The sequence below is a fragment of the Lactuca saligna genome, chromosome 1 (assembly GCF_052625555.1).
Source record: "Lactuca saligna cultivar CGN05327 chromosome 1, ASM5262555v1, whole genome shotgun sequence".
NCBI classification, from domain to species: Eukaryota; Viridiplantae; Streptophyta; class Magnoliopsida; order Asterales; family Asteraceae; genus Lactuca; species Lactuca saligna.
The window spans coordinates 148,305,356-148,325,392 of NC_136417.1; positions in this window are offsets into that span (position 1 = coordinate 148,305,356).

A 20,037-nucleotide genomic window follows, 5' to 3' on the forward strand; every position below is an offset into this window, starting at 1 on the left:
TAAAGACATATGTTACTTAATTCAACCATTCCAAAAAATTTCTTAATTAAAACATTTATCAAAGTTACATCCCAAAATCACATAATGCAGAAAACATGGGTGTGCGTGCTGCGATCATGACGAGCCCTTCCTTTCCAAACAAATGATACCTGAAACCATAAACAAAATTGTAAGCACGAAGCTTAGTGAGTTCCCCATAACATACATCACAAAATCCACATAATCACATAAACCATATCATCGATATAAGCCACATAAGGATGCCATGGAAACCCTCCAAGGTGTTACACTAGGTGCCACTGGAACCCCCACATGGTCTTAACTAACTGCCATGTGACCCGCACATGGTCTTAGCTATCTACCATGAGAACCCCCACAAGATCTTAGCTATCTGCCATGGGAACCCCCACATCGTCTTAACTAACGGCCATGGGAACCCCCACATGGTCTACACATAAATGCATAACATATTGATAACACATTCTCAAGTAACCATTACATGCAAGAGTCACGAAGAAAACTAGCATACTACATATAACTAACAGCCTTGGGAACCCCCACATGGCCTTGACTAACTGCCATGGGCACCCCCACATGGTCTCCACATAAATGCCTAAAACATCAATAGTACACATGCAATAAAAATCTCAACTAAATAACATGCACCGTCCTTGGTGCCTTCGATCCATTGGTATGGCGAGGAGACTCACCTCACACTACCGAAGTCTTGCAGATAAAACTCTAGTTGTTAGATGACAGATTCCCAGACTATCCACATCAAAACAACACCCAATTAACCATTTGGGTTTCAATGCATAACCATAAACTCACACTTGGAGTAAAATGACCATTTTACCCCTAACATATCTTGGTTTAAAACCAAGGTTCAAACTCACACTCTGAATGCCCAAAAGCCAAATAATCAACCAAGGCCCAACATATGGCCTAATTTTCCAAATTAGGCCCAAACCTCTACATGCTCTTACCTTAAGGCCCAACCATTTATTCTAGTCCAAACACTCCGCATTCTGATGGTCCAATATCTCATAATCATCAAAGCCTAATTATGGTCCAATTTTCCAAATTGGGCCCAGCCTTTCCAATGAGCCTTATCCTAAAGCCCAATAATTTCCTTCGTCCATAAACATGTTTCCAATTGGTCCATGAAGGTCCACAACAACTTAATCAAAGTAATGGCCCAACTCCAAGGCCCATAAATGCGAACTCTATTTATATAATAGGCCACAAGGCCCAATAGGCCTAACCATAACAACATTGGTCCAAAGATACTTTCAGCCTAAACACCAGCAAGTTCAGGCCCAAAACCATTAGGGCCCAAAGGTTCAAAGTCTGTTAAGGTCGTAGTCTTCGTGAGAGTGTACTAGGCAAAAGGGTTGTACGTATAGCCTACTATATAGTACGCCCAGCATTCAAACAACTCAAGCACAAAATCCATTAAGTGCTTAATGCATGCAGCCTCAACACTCAAATTCCAAATCATGGTCGATTAAATGGTTCTAAGACATAAAGTTGGCAACTTTATGCCTTTGCATACTATGAAAGATTCCAACAACTCATTCTTCCTCATTAATACCTTTCCAAAGGTCTAACTTAATGCATGAAACCATAGAAGACATCAAGATTGCATATTTATACAATAAACAATTCCAAGAGTCCCAGATCTAGCCTTCCTAACCTTTAGAGTTGACCAAACTCACAAGAGATGATTTATAGACTTACAAATAGACTCTACAAAACCCTAAATTAACTAGCAAGGAGGATAGACAAGATGCAAGCTTTTTACCTTCAAAATCTCTCCAAGAGGTTCTAGATATAGGATCCAATAGCTCCTTCCATGATCCAAACTTGAACACCACATTCTTCTTTTTTAACACACTTTTAAGCTCAATTCTCACACTTCCTTGCAAAAGTAGGGGTTTAAGAAGAAAAGAGGCTATGGAGGCTAATTAGGGTTAGGTTCAAATGACATAAGGTTGTTTAAATAGGGTACAAGACATGAAATTAGGGTTTTACTCTGAAGGGAGTATGCCCCGCATACCTCTTAGTATGCTCGGCGTACTCACAAGCCATTCGCGACCATGCAACCCTCTATGCCACACGTTTCTCCCAGCTATGCCTCGCGTAACTATTTTTCCTCGGTACATCTTGCATACCACCTTGATAGGCCCCATGTACTAGGGTTTTCCCCCAAAACCTTAATTCTTCTGAAGGCTATAACCCACTCGATACAACCCCAACTTCGACCATTCATGCATCCAAAGAAAGGTATCAAGACGGTCATTATCAACTCGTACTTTCCTAAAAATATCCCGAAATAAAATCCACTTCCCATAAAGACACGATCTGAAAAATTACCAAAATACCCTTTTACCCAAAAACTCAAACTGAATACCTAAGAAACCAAGACACATTATTCAATTCCAAATGGGTCCAAAACACAAACCCTCAAGGTTTTCAAGCCTAATAATACCCAAACTTGTGATAACCAATTCAAAATGGGAGCAATTCGAAATAGCATGTTACAGACATGGTTCATGGACACTAAGGTGTTCAAGGATTGGAGTGATATTGGCGTGGTGATGGTGTTGGATCAAATATTACGTTTGAATGGGAAGTTCTACTGATGGGAACAATGACAAGTACTACTCTCGAACGACAACGTACATACTTGTATGTGCAATGTCGGAGTAGCGAATGCAGCGAACCGGGAGCAATGTAACGAGTGAGACTCGTGCCTCACTTAGTGCATTGGGTCGAGTCGGTTATGCTAGTACTAAATAAGGTTTTTACCTATTGGGTTAGTGATGGACCCAGGCTTAGTGATGGACCTAATGGGGTAGGATTGGGTCGGTCACTTAGTTGTGAATGAGTTTTACCTTTAGGTTAGTGATGGACCTACATGCAGGGTATCTACCTTATGGGTTAGTGATAGACCTATATGCGGGGAATTTTCCTTACAAGCTAGTGATTGACCCATGTGTGGGGAATCTACCTTGTGGGTTGGTGATGGACCCAAGGCTAGGAATAACTATTATTTATATAATATTAAAAGATAAATAATAACGGTAGACCCTAATGATACTCTACTGTTGAACATCCAATGTAAATGATGTATATGATGTGTGTGATGGATGTGATGTATGTGATCTGTGTGTTGTATGTGATGATATGCTATGTGTGTTTTCCTAACATTGTACTTATAATTAACTCACTTTGCATTTGTTGACACTTGTTTCTTTACTTATTGTTGCCTTGCATTGGTACATGTAGCATAGTTTGATGGCTTGGTGAGGATGGGGAACTTGGGAAGTTACATTCCAGTTTATGACTTAGTATTGATACCGATTGGGCATGTCATGGAGTTTTCTTTATACTTTTTTATTTGGTTTATGAACTATATTTTGATGAATGATTTTTTTTAAATAAACACAACATTGGTGATGTTTCCTTTAATCTGTTATATGTAACTTGTTGAACTTTCCTTCCTGGGATTGTTGTATACCTGAAACTCTTCATTTTTTAGTAACATGATGTGCATTGATGGGGATGCTACTATTGGGGGTATTGGCAGAGACCAGGTCAACCACTCACTAGAGATGCCACCATTTATTTTTCAGACCCCACATGCTGGTTGTCGGCCACAAATTCAGTCAGCCCTTAGTGAGCAAGCACCGCGAGTGTTGCTATCATTGCAGATCTTCGGGGGCAGCTTGAGTCATGCAATGGTGAGTTGAAGAGGCATGATCGATCCATAGAACAGATGATGTAGGCTATGCGAGATGCTAGTCTCTTACCCCTGTAGGATGAAGAGGATGAGAATGAGGAGCCATGAGAGGCGATAGCTGAGAGCCACTCAGTTACCCATGAGTGAAGTAGGGATCCCACTAAAGATCATGATGCGGGGAGGGGTAGTTCCTTCAAAGCATTCACGAACCACTCCCTCTAACAATGTAGCAACCTTTCTCCCCCCCCCTGTCGCATGAGACAAACACCATTTAAGGTGGTTGCAGTCACCTCTGCCAACCACTTCGATTTCAAGAGGGAGGCAACAAGAATCAACTACGCATATCGGACCTGCTTATCATCACCGCAACATAGTAACAATTGATGGTTTGATTCTTTTTTAGTTAATGATGATTTTCATTTACCCCTATTTCCTCCGTCTTCTATATTTTGGAGAGTATGTTAGCGTATATCAACAATTTAACCTACAATTCAAGATTTTAATTTCATTCCTGCAATTCAATGTTTTGAATCTTGGTTATGCAATTAGGTCCTCGGGAACACCATAAATCGAGCATATGAGATTATTCAATTTGGGGGAACTGAATTCTTAGTATTTATGCATTTGTAATTTTTAAATCCCAAAAAGAAATACTTTTCTTCATCTTTCCTTTCAAACTTGATGATTACTATCGAGGGTTTGTTTCTTTTCCTTTTTCTTATCAATGGTTAGTTTCTTTTCCTTTGTCTTATTGCTACAGTTAATCTTTTTTTGTTGTTTGATTTGTGTTGGAAACTCTTTGAATTTCATGATTGCTGGTCAGCAAATACCATTGAGTTTCAGATATTATAAAATTATATGCCTTGGTACATTCCTCCATATTCCTTGAGCAGTCCAACACCAAAATGACTTCAATATTTTCTTACTATTTTGATATAGGAGACTTCATAGGTGTTAAACGAGATGACAAACAAGTTGTTTCAAATTATAGATGAAGATTTCAATAGTGACTCCAATTATTTTGAAGCCCATCAACGCCAATTACATGATGGAATATTCTTTTTTTACATGGATTTATCTCTCCCTGATTATGGAAAGGTAACAAATTATACATGTATCCTTTTTTTATTAATGTTATACAAACTCAGTGAAATATTATCCTAATTATAGGTGCATAATCACAAGAATCTAAAGCTAGCCCATTCAAGGTCATTATGTGTCCTCCAGATCATTATAGGTGCATATAAGAATACTATTGCATAGAAAATAAACTCAAAGAACCTTCACAATGAATAATGATTGTAAAAGTTAGCTCCTATGTAGCCCTTCCCATTAAAGTGATGGCCCTTCTTTCACAAACACTAGCATCTTTATATATTAAAATGATGTTGAAATCTAAGGAACCAAACCTTCTTTACCTTGAGTTATCCTTATTATAAATATTTTTTTTCCCTGCCAAGAAATATATTTTATTTAAAAACTTGAGGTGAGATAAAAAAAAATTCAATCAACTATTGCCATAACATAATGGTTCTAGAGTTTTTTAGTAACAAAAAATTATATGTTATTTTGAAGGAGAGAAGATGAATTTGTGGTTTCTAGAGAGAGAGAGAGAGAGAGAGAGAGATTCAGTTAATGTTCATAGTGTGTCCTATAACTGAGTTATGCGATTAAATGTACCTACCTACAATGCTTCATTGGATATTGAACTAATGACTGGTGATATTTATCACCTGCTTCGACTGGTCGATTGAGGTTGTATCTAGCAACCACATGTGGGGATGTCAACCCTGTATTGATCTACACATATGTATCTCACCCCGAGGATTAACGGTTATAGTAGTGTGGGTATGCTAAGTTTTTAGAATTAGATAAGGAATAGTGTGTCATTATAAAGCCCTAACCTAATGTATACAAGTAACTCTCAACTTTAACTTATATCTGGATAAGTCACTAGGCAAAATCAATTTCACTGCATAAAGTTTATAAAAGTCGAGTATGTTCAGAATATACATAAAAGTTTAATGCACACACATTTATAAAGATTGTGACAACCCGAAGTTCGTTCCATAATTTGTAACCCTTTTTGATTAATATATTCGTCGTTTTCAATTTCTTTTCCGTTACGTTATTAAATTAAGTCATAAATTTGAGATTTCAATTATGACTTAATGGGTGTCCAAATGTGTTTAGAACTCATATTAACATTCCATATTAGTAATCGGAAACATTTTAGAATCTACCATATCAGGTTACGACAACTTAATCGGGTGCGACCAAAAGCCACGTCTAATGTCGGTATCGGGTAGAATTCCACCATGTCCCGAACTTGGAAAATATTTAAAGTGGTTTAAGCTTCCATTTGAAGCTTTTTCACTACTCTCTCTTTAACCTCTCTCCTTCAATCCAAGTTTCAAGTCCAAAATCATCAAATTTAAGCTCCATCTCATCAAGGTAACCTCCCTAACTTGTTGTACAACCTTTCTAGCTTCCAAATCCGAGTTCAAACCATGATTTAGGACCATTTTCATGTGTTTACGGCCCTAGAACATGCTTGGGCCGTAAACACACATATAATGGGTTTTTGAGCCTTTAAACCCTTCCAATCCACTTTTGGAGCTTAGATATGGCTAAATGGCTTAATGGACTGGACTTAGAACACCTTGAATCAAATTTTTAGGGCGTAAACATGAGTTTACTGTCCATGAACATGCTTGGGCCATAAACTCACCTTCATGGAGAGTAAACTCAAATTTAAGTGTTTAAAAGCCACTTAAACACACCAATAGCCTTGGATTAAATTCTAGAATCAACCACAATCGATTTAGGGGCCTTAAACTTGATCAAAACCATCCCTTTGAGAGTTCACGGCCGTAAACCCCCCTATAATGTGTTCCTGGGCCGTAAACTCATATACACTAGCCAAATGATGCCCTAAATTCATTCTAAGGCTTGTAAAATTAGTTTGAATCACATATGATTAATTTAGGGCCACCAAATCATGAAAGGAATGGGTATATAGGAGCTTAAGGCTGTAAACTCCTAGTTTAGGGCTGTAACTCCCTTTGATGGTCCCTTTGGTGGTTTAACGCATTCCTATGCCTTAGATTTAATCATAGTAACCCTTCCCATGTGTTATTTGACCATTTAGCACCATAATACCCCATATTCATGAGTTCATGGCCGTGAACTCATGTGTTCATAGTCTTAGGACCGTAAACTCCCTAAGGAGTTTACTCTTGAAGAGAAAACTCATTTTCCAAAGCCCTATATGTCCGTAGATGTCACCCGGGTCACTCCAAACACTTGCTTTGAAGTGTTTTCTCGTATTGGAGTGTATAATCATATCTAATTAGTGATTTAAAGTCTAATTAGATACATATGTATATCATTTGACATTACATAAGAATCTCGTGCGTTATCAAGCCCCAAACTAACACATAGCATCCAAACCGACACGTTTTCTTGTCTGGTGACTTCATACCCCTACCCTTTTTCAATGTTTTTCACTGTTTTTAGGGGGAATACAAGCAAAGTACAAGGAATACTTGTACTCAAAACTTGTTTTATATGTGTTGTATTTCATATTACATATGCTTTTAACACTGACAGTCGTAACAAACAACCGTTTGAACTTACAGAACACACTATCATATTATTTGTGAAAAACATTATAAATTGTTGTATTTTATATTTTCACAAATGGTTCCACACATTATAACAGTTAAAACCATAACATTTGAACTTTGAACATGAAACTTAGTATATTGTTTTGTCCTCGGTAACACTCCACAGAGATACGCGAGTGGAGGATCGTCAATTGATCTTTCTGTATTATTACTAGTAAATTTGTTATTCCTATAAATTGGAGACACGTCCTCGGAGAACACTCCACAGAGATACGCGAGTGGAAGACTGCCCCTGTAACCAGAATCTCTTAGATAGGGAGTGTGACTTGAGTGAATAGATCTATAAGGGGCTGACTATCCCTGTAACAACGCAAATTTTCAAATAAATTTTTCATTTTAAATAAAGTGAGTCCATTCAACCAATAATATTTATTTCATGTTTCAAAACAAATACATATGTAAAATCCCCAAGATCTCAAGTAGCAGCAGTGTGTATGCATCATGCCGGCGCCTTCCCACGGTCCTCGCTAATACCTGAAACACATACATAGCAACTTGTAAGCATAAATGCTTAGTGAGTTCCCCAATATACCACTTACACCTATACGCCTTTCCAGGCCCGGACCTTCCGGTCCACAGTACAATGCCTTCCGGCCCATATGATAATCGCCTTCCGGCCCATAAGATAATTGCCTTCCGGCCCATAACATAATTGCCTTCCGGCCCATAAGATAATTGCCTTCCGGCCCATAACATAATTGCCTTCCGGCCCATAAACATATATAACACATAATACATTTACTCTAACACATATATCACATATAGCATATATCATACCTGACCTTCCTGTCACATAATACATTGCCTTCCGGCCCATAGAAACATACATAGCATGCATAGCAACTATTCCTTTAAATTATAGCACATATAAAACACATAACATATCCGACCTTCCGGTCACACAGTCAAACCCTTCCAGGTACAGTATAGTGAGAAGACTCACCTCGTGGTAATGTAAGCTATCAACTCTTGAAACTACTCGCACTCGATCCGCCGATCTGCAGACTCCTTATAATGCCATATACCCTTATTAATACTCTTATCATTCAAGACAACTGACCCTAAGAATTTACATGCAGGTCAACTCTGGTCAACGGTCAACTTGACCGGACTCGTCGAGTGCAAAGGCGACTCGGCGAGTCTAGACGTCCTTCCCAAATTTCCCTGTTGTTCCCCTTCTACTCGTCGAGTATCCCTCTTGACTCGACGAGGTCCTCGTGGAAGAATCGCGGGGCCACCCCGACTCCACTCGCCGAGTCTGAAGAACAACTCGGCGAGTCCCAGTAAATCTTCAAGCTACTCGTCGAGTCTGCTCATCCGACTCGGCGAGTCCATGCCATGCAGTCGATCAACTGCTTCCTGAAACACGTATGGTCCCGCAATACACACTCATGGGACTATCTGGACCTCTAAACACCCTATTACTGGGGTATAAACACTTGGGTGACAACATAATAATCCCTCTAATCATCAAATGGGCTCTATAAACCCTAACTTCATATACACATCAATCACAGAAGAACGAAATCCGAGATATTACCTGATTGATGCACTTTCTGTGTCCCCAATCCTCAGAACGTGATTCTCTTGCTGTTCCTTTAGCTAAACCTTCCTCTTCCTTGCACACAACTCTTCCAAACCCAACAATGGTCTTCAATCCTCGTTCCAGACGCACACAATCGTTCTAGGGTTCTTCTCAGCAAGCAAAAACGAACAATGACGGCCTAAGAGGCGTTATAAACGATCCAAAACCAAACGGATAGGGTTTCTGCTGAACAGCGTCGACTCGCCGAGTCCCTAATGAACTCGTCGAGTCCAGTCGCGAATCTGCGACCAAGACTGTGGTCCTACTCGGCGAGTCAGGCACCAACTCGCCGAGTCCCTTCCTAAAATGTCCCCAAAAATAGTTTTAAAACAATACCTGAAATTCCGGGTTCTTACAACTCTCCCCCACTAGAACTAGACTTCGCCCTCGAAGTCTCACTCTGCGAATAACTCCGGATGTTGTTCCCGCATTTCACGCTCCGGCTCCCAAGTCATCTCCGATCCTTTCCGGTGTTGCCACTGAACCAACACCAGAGGTACCTCTTTGTTCCGCAGAACCTTGATCTTCCGATCCCTGATAGCTACTGGTCTCTCATCGTAATTAAGGCTCGCATCCACCTGAATATCCTCTAGCGAAACCACCACCGATTCATCGGCTATACACTTCCTCAACTGTGATACGTGAAAGGTATTGTGGATCTGTCCCAACTCTGCTGGCAACTCCAACCGATAAGCTACCCGACCTACCCTTGCAATCACCCGAAAAGGACCTATGAACCGGGGCCCCAACTTGCCCCTCTTTCTGAACCGGATCACTCCCTTCCAGGGAGAAACCTTCAGGAGAACGAAGTCGCCGACCTGGAATTCCAGCTCGGACCGGCGTCGGTCCGCATAACTCTTCTGTCGGCTTTGGGCGGTCAATAACCTCTGTCTAACCTGCTGAATCTGCTCTGTCTTTTGGAGTACGATCTCTGTACTGCCCATCACTCTCTGACCCACCTCTCCCCAGCAAATGGGGGTCCGACACCTCCTACCATACAACAACTCAAAAGGTGGCATACCAATGCTCGAATGATGGCTGTTGTTGTAGGAAAACTCTGCCAAGGGTAAATACGCATCCCAGCTACCCCCGAAGTCTAACACACACGCTCGAAGCATGTCCTCCAATGTCTGAATCGTCCGCTCGCTCTGCCCGTCGGTCTGGGGATGGTATGCGGTACTAAAATGCAGTTTAGTACCCAGCTCCTCATGAAATTTCTTCCAGAACCTGGATGTGAAACGTACATCACGGTCTGAAACAATCGAGATCGGCACTCCATGCCGAGATACTAACTCTCTCACGTATAGCTCCGCCAACTTCTCCGCTGATGAACTCTCGCTAATGGCAAGGAAGTGTGCACTCTTCGTCAATCTATCCACAATCACCCAAATTGCATCGACTCCCCTAGCAGTTCTTGGCAATTTGGTGATGAAATCCATAGTAATCTGCTCCCACTTCCACTCAGGAATCTCCAAGGGTTGTAACTTACCATGCGGTCTCTGGTGCTCGGCTTTAACCCTACGGAAAGTCAAACACCTCTCGACGAACCATGCGACGTCTCTCTTCATACAAGGCCACCAATATTCCTTCCTCAAGTCCAAATACATCTTCGTAGCACCGGGATGGATCGAAAATTTCGATCTATGAGCCTCCTCCATCAAAATAGTACGCGTACCGCCCACGAATGGTACCCAAATCCGACCCTGAAACGTCAAAAGTCCTCGTCCATCCTTAACGAACTCTGAAATTAACCCAACGACTCTCTCTTTCTTCTGCATTTCGGATCTCACAGCCTCAGCCTGCGCCCCACGAATAGCACCCAATATCGGGGTCATCACTGTCAGTCCCAAACATACGTCTCGCAATGGAGTGCTTTCCGCTCTACGACTCAATGCATCGGCTACCACATTAGCCTTGCCTGGGTGGTATAGGATCTCACAGTCATAATCCTTAACCACGTCCAACCATCTCCTCTGACGCATATTTAGGTTGGGTTGATCCATCAAATACTTCAAACTCTTATGGTCAGTGTATATAGTACAACGAACCCCGTACAGGTAGTGACGCCATATTTTGAGAGCGAACACCACTGCCCCCAACTCTAAATCATGTGTGGGATATCTCGCCTCATGAGGCTTCAGCTGCCTCGACGCATAAGCTATCACATGACCTCTCTGCATCAACACCGCACCCAGTCCCGAAATCGATGCGTCGCAATATACGACAAAATCCTCCATCCCTTCCGGGAGAGCTAATACCGGGGCTTCGCACAGCCTCTGACGAAGTGTCTCGAAGGAAGTCTGCTGCTCGGGTCCCCATGAGAATGTAACACCCTTCCGGGTCAGCCTGGTGAGCGGTACTGCGATCTTGGAGAAGTCCCTAATAAACCTCCGATAGTACCCCGCCAACCCAAGGAAACTCCTGATCTCGGAAGGTGACTTCGGTGTCTCCCAACTCATCACTGCTTCCACCTTGGCCGGATCGACCAATATCCCTGCCTGATTAACCACATGTCCAAGAAATTGGACCTCTCGCAACCAGAAGTCACATTTGGAGAATTTTGCATATAACTTCTCCGACCTCAGTACCTCAAGGACCTCCCTCAAATGACTCTCATGCTGCTCTCTAGTTCGCGAATATACTAGGATGTCGTCGATAAATACAATCACAGACCGATCCAGCATCGGCCTGCATACCCTGTTCATGAGGTCCATGAACACTGCCGGGGCATTGGTGAGCCCAAAAGGCATCACCACGAACTCGTAATGCCCATACCGCATCCTGAATGCTGTCTTCTGGACGTCCTCATCCCGCACTCTTACCTGATGGTACCCTGATCTCATATCGATCTTGGAAAACCAAGATGCCCCTTGCAACTGATCGAATAGATCATCGATCCTCGGTAACGGATAGCGGTTCTTGACCGTCACCTTGTTCAACTCCCGGTAATCAATACACATCCGGTGTGAACCATCCTTCTTCTTGACGAATAGAATCGATGCTCCCCACGGCGAGCTACTCGGCCGAATAAATCCCTTCCCCAGCAACTCCTGAAGTTGCGAGGACAACTCTTGCATCTCTAGAGGTGCAAGATGATAAGGCACCTTCGCAATAGGCGCAAACCCCGGAACCAGATCGATACCAAACTCTACTTGCCTCGCAGGAGGTACTCCTGGCAAATCCTCGGGAAAAACATCTGGAAACTCGCGCACCACTGGAACCTCCTCCACTGTCCTCGGTCTCTCGGAAGCCTCCCGCGTATCCATCACATACGCCACAAAACCTTTACATCCCTGCTGTAGACATTGCCTCGCCCTAGCGGCCGAACAAAAAGCTGATCCCGAACGGGTACCCTCGCCGTACACCGTAAGAACTCCCCCACTAGGGTATCGTATATTCACCAGCTGACGCTCACAGTCGATGACGGCGCTGAATCGGCTCAACCAGTCCATGCCCACGATGACACAGACATCACCCATCGCAATAGGAATTAGGTCAATCGGGAATGCAACCCCAAAAATCTCTAGCACGCATCCCCGAAGAACCTCCGTAGCACAAACCACCCTCTCGGCCGCTATAGAAACGCTCAGAGGCCGACTTAACGGCTCACGACTAATGCTGATATGCTGACTAAAAGCTAAAGATACAAAGGATCTACTCGCACCCGAATCAAATAATACAAGAGCAGGCATAGAGTTCACAATAAAAGTACCTACACATATATTAACATAAGCATAACATTTCAACTTTAAATAAATACGCGAATTACAGTATACCTGCCACAACATCGGGTGCAGCGCGGACCTCCTCCGCAGTCAGCTGAAAGGCTCTCCCGCGAGCCCTCGGGGCCTCGACCTTCGCCGGTCGTGTCTCGGTAGTCCTGGTAGTAGGTGTAGATCCCTGACGAAGCTGCGGGCACTCGGCCTTCCGATGGCCTGTCTGGTTGCAATGAAAGCAAACCATAAACCCCTTAGGACAATCCCTGGCAATGTGTCCTTCCTTGCCACACTTGTAGCAACCACCCGCTCTACACGCCCCCTCATGACTCTTGCCGCACTTTCCGCAAGTGCGGCCCTTCGAACCTCCCGTCCTCGAATCAGCGGACTTGAACCGCTTGGCTGCCGGCTGAGACTGAGCCGGTTGCCGGTCCACCTGCCGAGACTCGGCCTCCTCCCTGGCCTGGGTCTCCAACTCGATCTCACGCTTCCTGGCATTCGCCTGAAGCTCAGTGAAAGTACGATAAGTGGAGTTTGACACAAACTCCCGGATATCCCTCCTCAACACGCCCAAGTACCGGCTCATCCGTGACTGCTCTGTAGACACCAACTCGGGGCAGAACATCGCCCTCTCATGAAATTTCCGTGTAACCACCGCAACGGAATCAGTACCCTGCTTAAGGGTCAAGAACTCCTGGATCAATCATTCCCTCTCCACTGGGGGAACGTACTCATCCCTGAACATCTCAGTAAACCTCTCCCATGTCACCGCTGAAATCTCCGCCTGAATGAAGTTCGCCGTCACGAACTTCCACCAATCCTTCACTCCCAGACGGAGCTGGTTCAAGGCGAACCGTACCCTCAGGTGCTCCGGGCATGAACAAGTGTAGAAGCACCCCTCAATATCGGCGATCCACCTCATTGCAGCAATCGGATCCTGCGTCCCATCGAACTCAGGGGGTTTCGTGTTGCTGAATTCCCGGAATAGTAACGAATCACCCCCTTTGCGGCCTAGCAGCGACTACAGCTTCAGTCAGTGCGGCGTACCGCTCCTCAAACTCCTCCATCAGGGTGGTCTTAATGGACCCAAACATCTCCGGGATCTCAGCCCGAACCGCCGCAGCTACCTCCTCCTGAATCATCTGACGAATCTCCTCGTCACTCATACTGCTCGAACTCGCTCCGTGGCGTGTCGTAACCATGATGTCTCTGAAATACAACATAAAATTATCAGAGACTCCATCAAGTACATTTGTACTCGATAACGCAACCCTACTCAGTCTCCGATATCCAGGGATTCTTACTTGGGTCTTTCACCGACCCGGTGCCTTCGGTAGTACGGGCCCAATACTACCGACCACACCGTGTCAGTATTCGTCCCAAATCTTCCTCCCCAAACCCCGAATAGTGAGTACTCTACTTCTCGTATGCACTATCTACCTGCACGCTACCGAATATCTCATACAAACAACTTCCCTAGACTAAGGCATCACAAAACAGGCCATTCTAGTCCTATCATGTATACCTAGTCTTCTAGCATGCATAACAATTCATAATTCAATGCATAACATAACATTGTAAGGTATTCTGGGGATCTTTACCGTTCGAGCGCTGGCTGATCGTACACACTGCGTCTTTCTTGTTTACCACTTTTCCATTTATAAAAGTTTATGTATTTATTATTTCTAAAAGATTTTTCCTCAAATCCTCGGTTTGAGTTCAGTTACACCCGAAGGTACACCCGAATCCCTCAAACCAAGACTCTGATACCAATTGTAACAACGCAAATTTTCAAATAAATTTTTCATTTTAAATAAAGTGAGTTCATTCAACCAATAATATTTATTTCATGTTTCAAAACAAATACATATGTAAAATCCCCAAGATCTCAAGTAGCAGCAGTGTGTATGCATCATGCCGGCGCCTTCCCATGGTCCTCGCTAGTACCTGAAACACATACATAGCAACTTGTAAGCATAAATGCTTAGTGAGTTCCCCAGTATACCACTTACACCTATACGCCTTTCCAGGCCCGGACCTTCCGGTCCACAGTACAATGCCTTCCGGCCCATATGATAATCGCCTTCCGGCCCATAAGATAATTGCCTTCCGGCCCATAAGATAATTGCCTTCCGGCCCATAACATAATTGCCTTCCGGCCCATAGGATAATTGCCTTCCGGCCCATAACATGATTGCCTTCCGGCCCATAAACATATATAACACATAATACATTTACTCTAACACATATATCAAATATAGCATATATCATACCTGACCTTCCTGTCACATAATACATTGCCTTCCGGCCCATAGAAACATACATAGCATGCATAGCAACTATTCCTTTAAATTATAGCACATATAAAACACATAACATATCCGACCTTCCGGTCACACAGTCAAACCCTTCCGGGTACAGTATAGTGAGAAGACTCACCTCGTGGTAATGTAAGCTATCAACTCTTGAAACTACTCGCACTCGATCCGCCGATCTGCAGACTCCCTATAATGCCATATACCCTTATTAATACTCTTATCATTCAAGACAACTGACCCTAAGAATTTACATGCAGGTCAACTCTGGTCAACGGTCAACTTGACCGGACTCGTCGAGTGCAAAGGTGACTCGGCGAGTCTAGACGTCCTTCCCAAATTTCCCTGTTGTTCCCCTTCTACTCGTCGAGTATCCCTCTTGACTCGACGAGGTCCTCGTGGAAGAATCGCGGGGCCACCCCGACTCCACTCGCCGAGTCTGAAGAACAACTCGGCGAGTCCCAGTAAATCTTCAAGCTACTCGTCGAGTCTGCTCATCCGACTCGGCGAGTCCATGCCATGCAGTCGATCAACTGCTTCCTGAAACACGTATGGTCCCGCAATACACACTCATGGGACTATCTGGACCTCTAAACACCCTATTACTGGGGTATAAACACTTGGGTGACAACATAATAATCCCTCTAATCATCAAATGGGCTCTATAAACCCTAACTTCATATACACATCAATCACAGAAGAACGAAATCCGAGATATTACCTGATTGATGCACTTTCTGTGTCCCCAATCCTCAGAACGTGATTCTCTTGCTGTTCCTTTAGCTAAACCTTCCTCTTCCTTGCACACAACTCTTCCAAACCCAACAATGGTCTTCAATCCTCGTTCCAGACGCACACAATCGTTCTAGGGTTCTTCTCAGCAAGCAAAAACGAACAATGACGGCCTAAGAGGCGTTATAAACGATCCAAAACCAAACGGCTAGGGTTTCTGCTAAACAGCGTCGACTCGCCGAGTCCCTAATGGACTCGTCGAGTCCAGTCGCGAATCTGCGACCAAGACTGTGGTCCTACTCGGCGAGTCAGGCACCAACTCGCCGAGTCCCTTCCTAAAATGTCCCCAAAAATAGTTTTAAAACAATACCTGAAATTCCGGGCTGTTACAATCCCGCACCTGGCTGCTAGCTACAGCCGAACCAAAAGGTTAAAGGGTGATGAAAGTCATAAAGTGTGATGGACTACTTATTGCCATAATTAGTCTATCGTATGGTTATGGAACTCACAATTTGGATAACAGAGATTTACCTTTTAGTAATAATGGGTTTAGTAACTAGTTTACTTTGTATTTATTAGTTTTTTTTTACGTGTTAAAACTAATACATTTCAGTATGCATCTTTTAAATTACATTTTGGATTGGTGAACTAACATACACATCACAAGGATAACTAGCTTTCAGTATACATCTTTCACATTACATTTCAGATCGGTTGACAACTTTTAGGAAAATATGGGATTTTCCTGGGATAACAAGTGTACATAACCAGAACCGTGTAACATAACAGATAACTAAACTTACATATAAGAAAATATGGGATTTTCTTGAGTCGTAACATTTTCAGAAACCAAAAAGGAAACTCGTACATTTTCAGAAAACAAAATCGCCTATGAACTCACCAGCTTTATGCTGATTTTTTTTAAATGCATGTATTCTCAGGTCCGCATTAGACAGGTACCCGATGATCCTTTTGGCGAAGACGGAGTACATAGAAGACACGTCTTACTTTTGCTTATATATATACATATGTATCACACTTGTACAACTTTACTTTTGAACAAATGTAAATTTTCATATGTAATGTAATGGTTGTTTACTTTTCTTACTATGTGTATTGGATTTGATACTCAACGTGGAGTCCGCCCCGGAAATGTTTCCACCTTGGTTTTCGGGGTGTGACAAAGATGTACGTTTCAAAGTAATGATGGTAAGCAAGGTTGTAGAACTCGTTACTCGGTACTTGTTCGGCCGACTACCAAGTATCGAGTACTCGGAGAGTACTCAGATTCGATAATTCATGTAGAAATATTTTTAGGGAACTTATATATGTCTAAATCATAATTTAAAATCTTAAGTTAATTGAATTATATAACCAAATTTGATACATGTAAATACACAAAAACTAAAAAATACAAAATGTTCTCACTTCATGAATAATTACTAAAAATTTAAGATATATATGTAATAATAATCACATATGTTTATGTTAAATAATAAAACATTAAGTATATTATATATATATATATATTAATCATCGAGTTGACCGAGTATTACAACACTGCTCAGTTTAGTAAGGGGCGGATTAGGGAGTACTAGGAATTCTATATCTTGCCTCGGTAAGGGGTCGAGTAGCGAGTACTCAGAGGAGTAATCAGACAAATCGATGAGTTTTACAACACTGATCGTAACTACCTGTATAAACTCTAAGTTATATTACTTATAAGTAATATATATATATATATATATATATATATATATATATATATATATATATATATATATACATGCATGACATACGTTTGATCTTTGAGTTATTACAAGGTAGTAATGTTTTATGCATTGTCACATAAAATCATAACTTTCTTTGGTAGTAAGTTGCATATATTCATTTGTCTAGTTATTTCATTTTGATCAACATAACATATGCATTTATCAAGTTCAAAACTATTTTATACAAATAATATGTCACTCTAACAAAATAATATGTGTAAACAACTTTTGATGTATTCTCACATGAAATGATAATATTGATGTAATATGTTTTGCATAAACCAAAGATGTGAGAACGTGTATTCCCCCTCCCCCCATGGTATGTAAAAACATTAAAAAGGAGCTATAAAGACTCACCTTATACACATGAATTCGGTTTAGATTTGAGAATATGATTATATTCAGGAAGCACCGCAAGATAACACCAAATTGAAAATAATTTTAACATGTGTGGACCCGAAATAACACCACATAACAACATTAAAACTTCTGACTTAGATTTCGAGAATACCACAGAAAAATGGAAGCAAGAGGTGACATAAAGGTGGCTAATGGTTGGCTAGCAATGGCAGCAAGTGGTAGTGGGTTGGTGGAGGTGCTCCAGCAGCTCGGTTGCCTCTATTTTTCTCTTTTACTGGCAGCAAACGAGAGGGAGGCGGGATGGGAAGGGGGTAACAGGTGACAGGGGGTTTGGGGTGGTGTTTGATCTTCAAAACTGCGGGGAGGGGGGGGAGGGGAGGGCGGAGATGGTGTAACACCCTGCTTTTTTATTAGATAAATAAATAAATTAATGAAAAAATAGTAGCCCTAAAATAAATAATTATATATCAAAGGATGGTCTCGAATGGCTAATTGTCACAATTTTAGAAGTCAGGGGTTAAAAGTATAAGTTCCGGATGGGTTCTGTAAATAATTATGAGGGCAGGGATTACTTGGTAAATTATTAGGACTTCATTTGAAAATAATTTGTAGAGGAGGGGCTGTTTCAGTAAAATCTAGACTTAAATTGTAAAGGATTTACATGGATGGGTTAAAAGGGTAAATTATATACTTGATATGAAAGGATATTTTTAGGGAGGGACCATTTATGCCATTATGGCTATAAGTTTTATGGCATCAGGTATATATGTCATCCGAACCCTAAACCTAACTCGTTTCTCTCTAGCCGTCGTGGAACCTCCAGCGGTCACCGCCCTCCACTCTTCAGCCGCCGCCTCTAGCCTCGTCAAAAACCGATGTACGTCATTGTTAGGTTTAGGGCCTTCTAATACTCCTAAGTGTACATGTAACCCTAAATACATTGGATCTATGTTTTCTCTTTTATACATGCAAATATGAATATTCCAAGGTATTACCCTATCTAGCATACAGTATTGTGATACTTGGCTAATATAACAAGTTAGAATACATAACTCTTGATGTAGCTTGACTCCATGATGCTCGAGACCCTAGTGCCCCAAGTGTGACACCTCAAATGGTTCACACAACATCATCAACACTTGGAATAACCATGAGTAGAAGACACTTCATACTCAAATCGGTTAGCCCTCATATGTATCACTAGTGCCAATTTCTTGAGCCAACGGGGTCCTTATATAGTGTGCACATTAGGGTTACACCATGTAACCCATGACTTTACCCATTACTTATGCTCCATGTGTTTTAACCTTCATGTAGTATCCATGGGTCACCACATGGGTTAAACCCAACATAAGGAATCATGGATCATAAGCCCACATATAAGAATGAATTACTTATACAATAAATCCCCATATATTTAATTAGTCTCTTTTAATCACTAAATTAAGTCCAAATTAATTCTTGATCAATACTAATTAAATAACATGACTTCATATTGATATATTAGAACTTATAATATATTAACATGTCACAAATGTCCTCTTCTCACAAATGGTCTATCCAAATGTTCCGATGCCATGCAACCCAAATGGACCATGTTGCGTTGGGTCAAGTCTTACCAATTATAGTTATAGACTTAGACATTAATCCAATAGTCTCTCACTTGGATAAGTCTAAAACTGTTATTGAGTATGACTTCAAAACCTAACTGGCAATCGTAGCTCTCAAAAGTCGCTGTCGAACTCTAACCTTATCGATGAACTCTGACCATTGTCAATGACTCCATTAGATATTCCTCCATTATAGATTTAATATGAACTGGGACATGGATTATAAATCATTCTCTCTGTCCATTTGTTGTATCCCGATTTCCGATTCATGATGACTAACTGATTGAACAGATCAAATCAGTCCTTGCTTGGCCAACCACTCACATGTGTCATCATTAAATCATTGAGGGGCCCACCAATATCACATTTATCCTGAAGGTAAAAGGAATGGATAAACTTCGACTCTTATGGCTTGTTCTACTACTTGTTGAATCATATAGAAAGGCACATTTTATAACATCGAGTTACCAATACGTTTTCATGCAATCAATGTATAACCAACTCATAGTAACA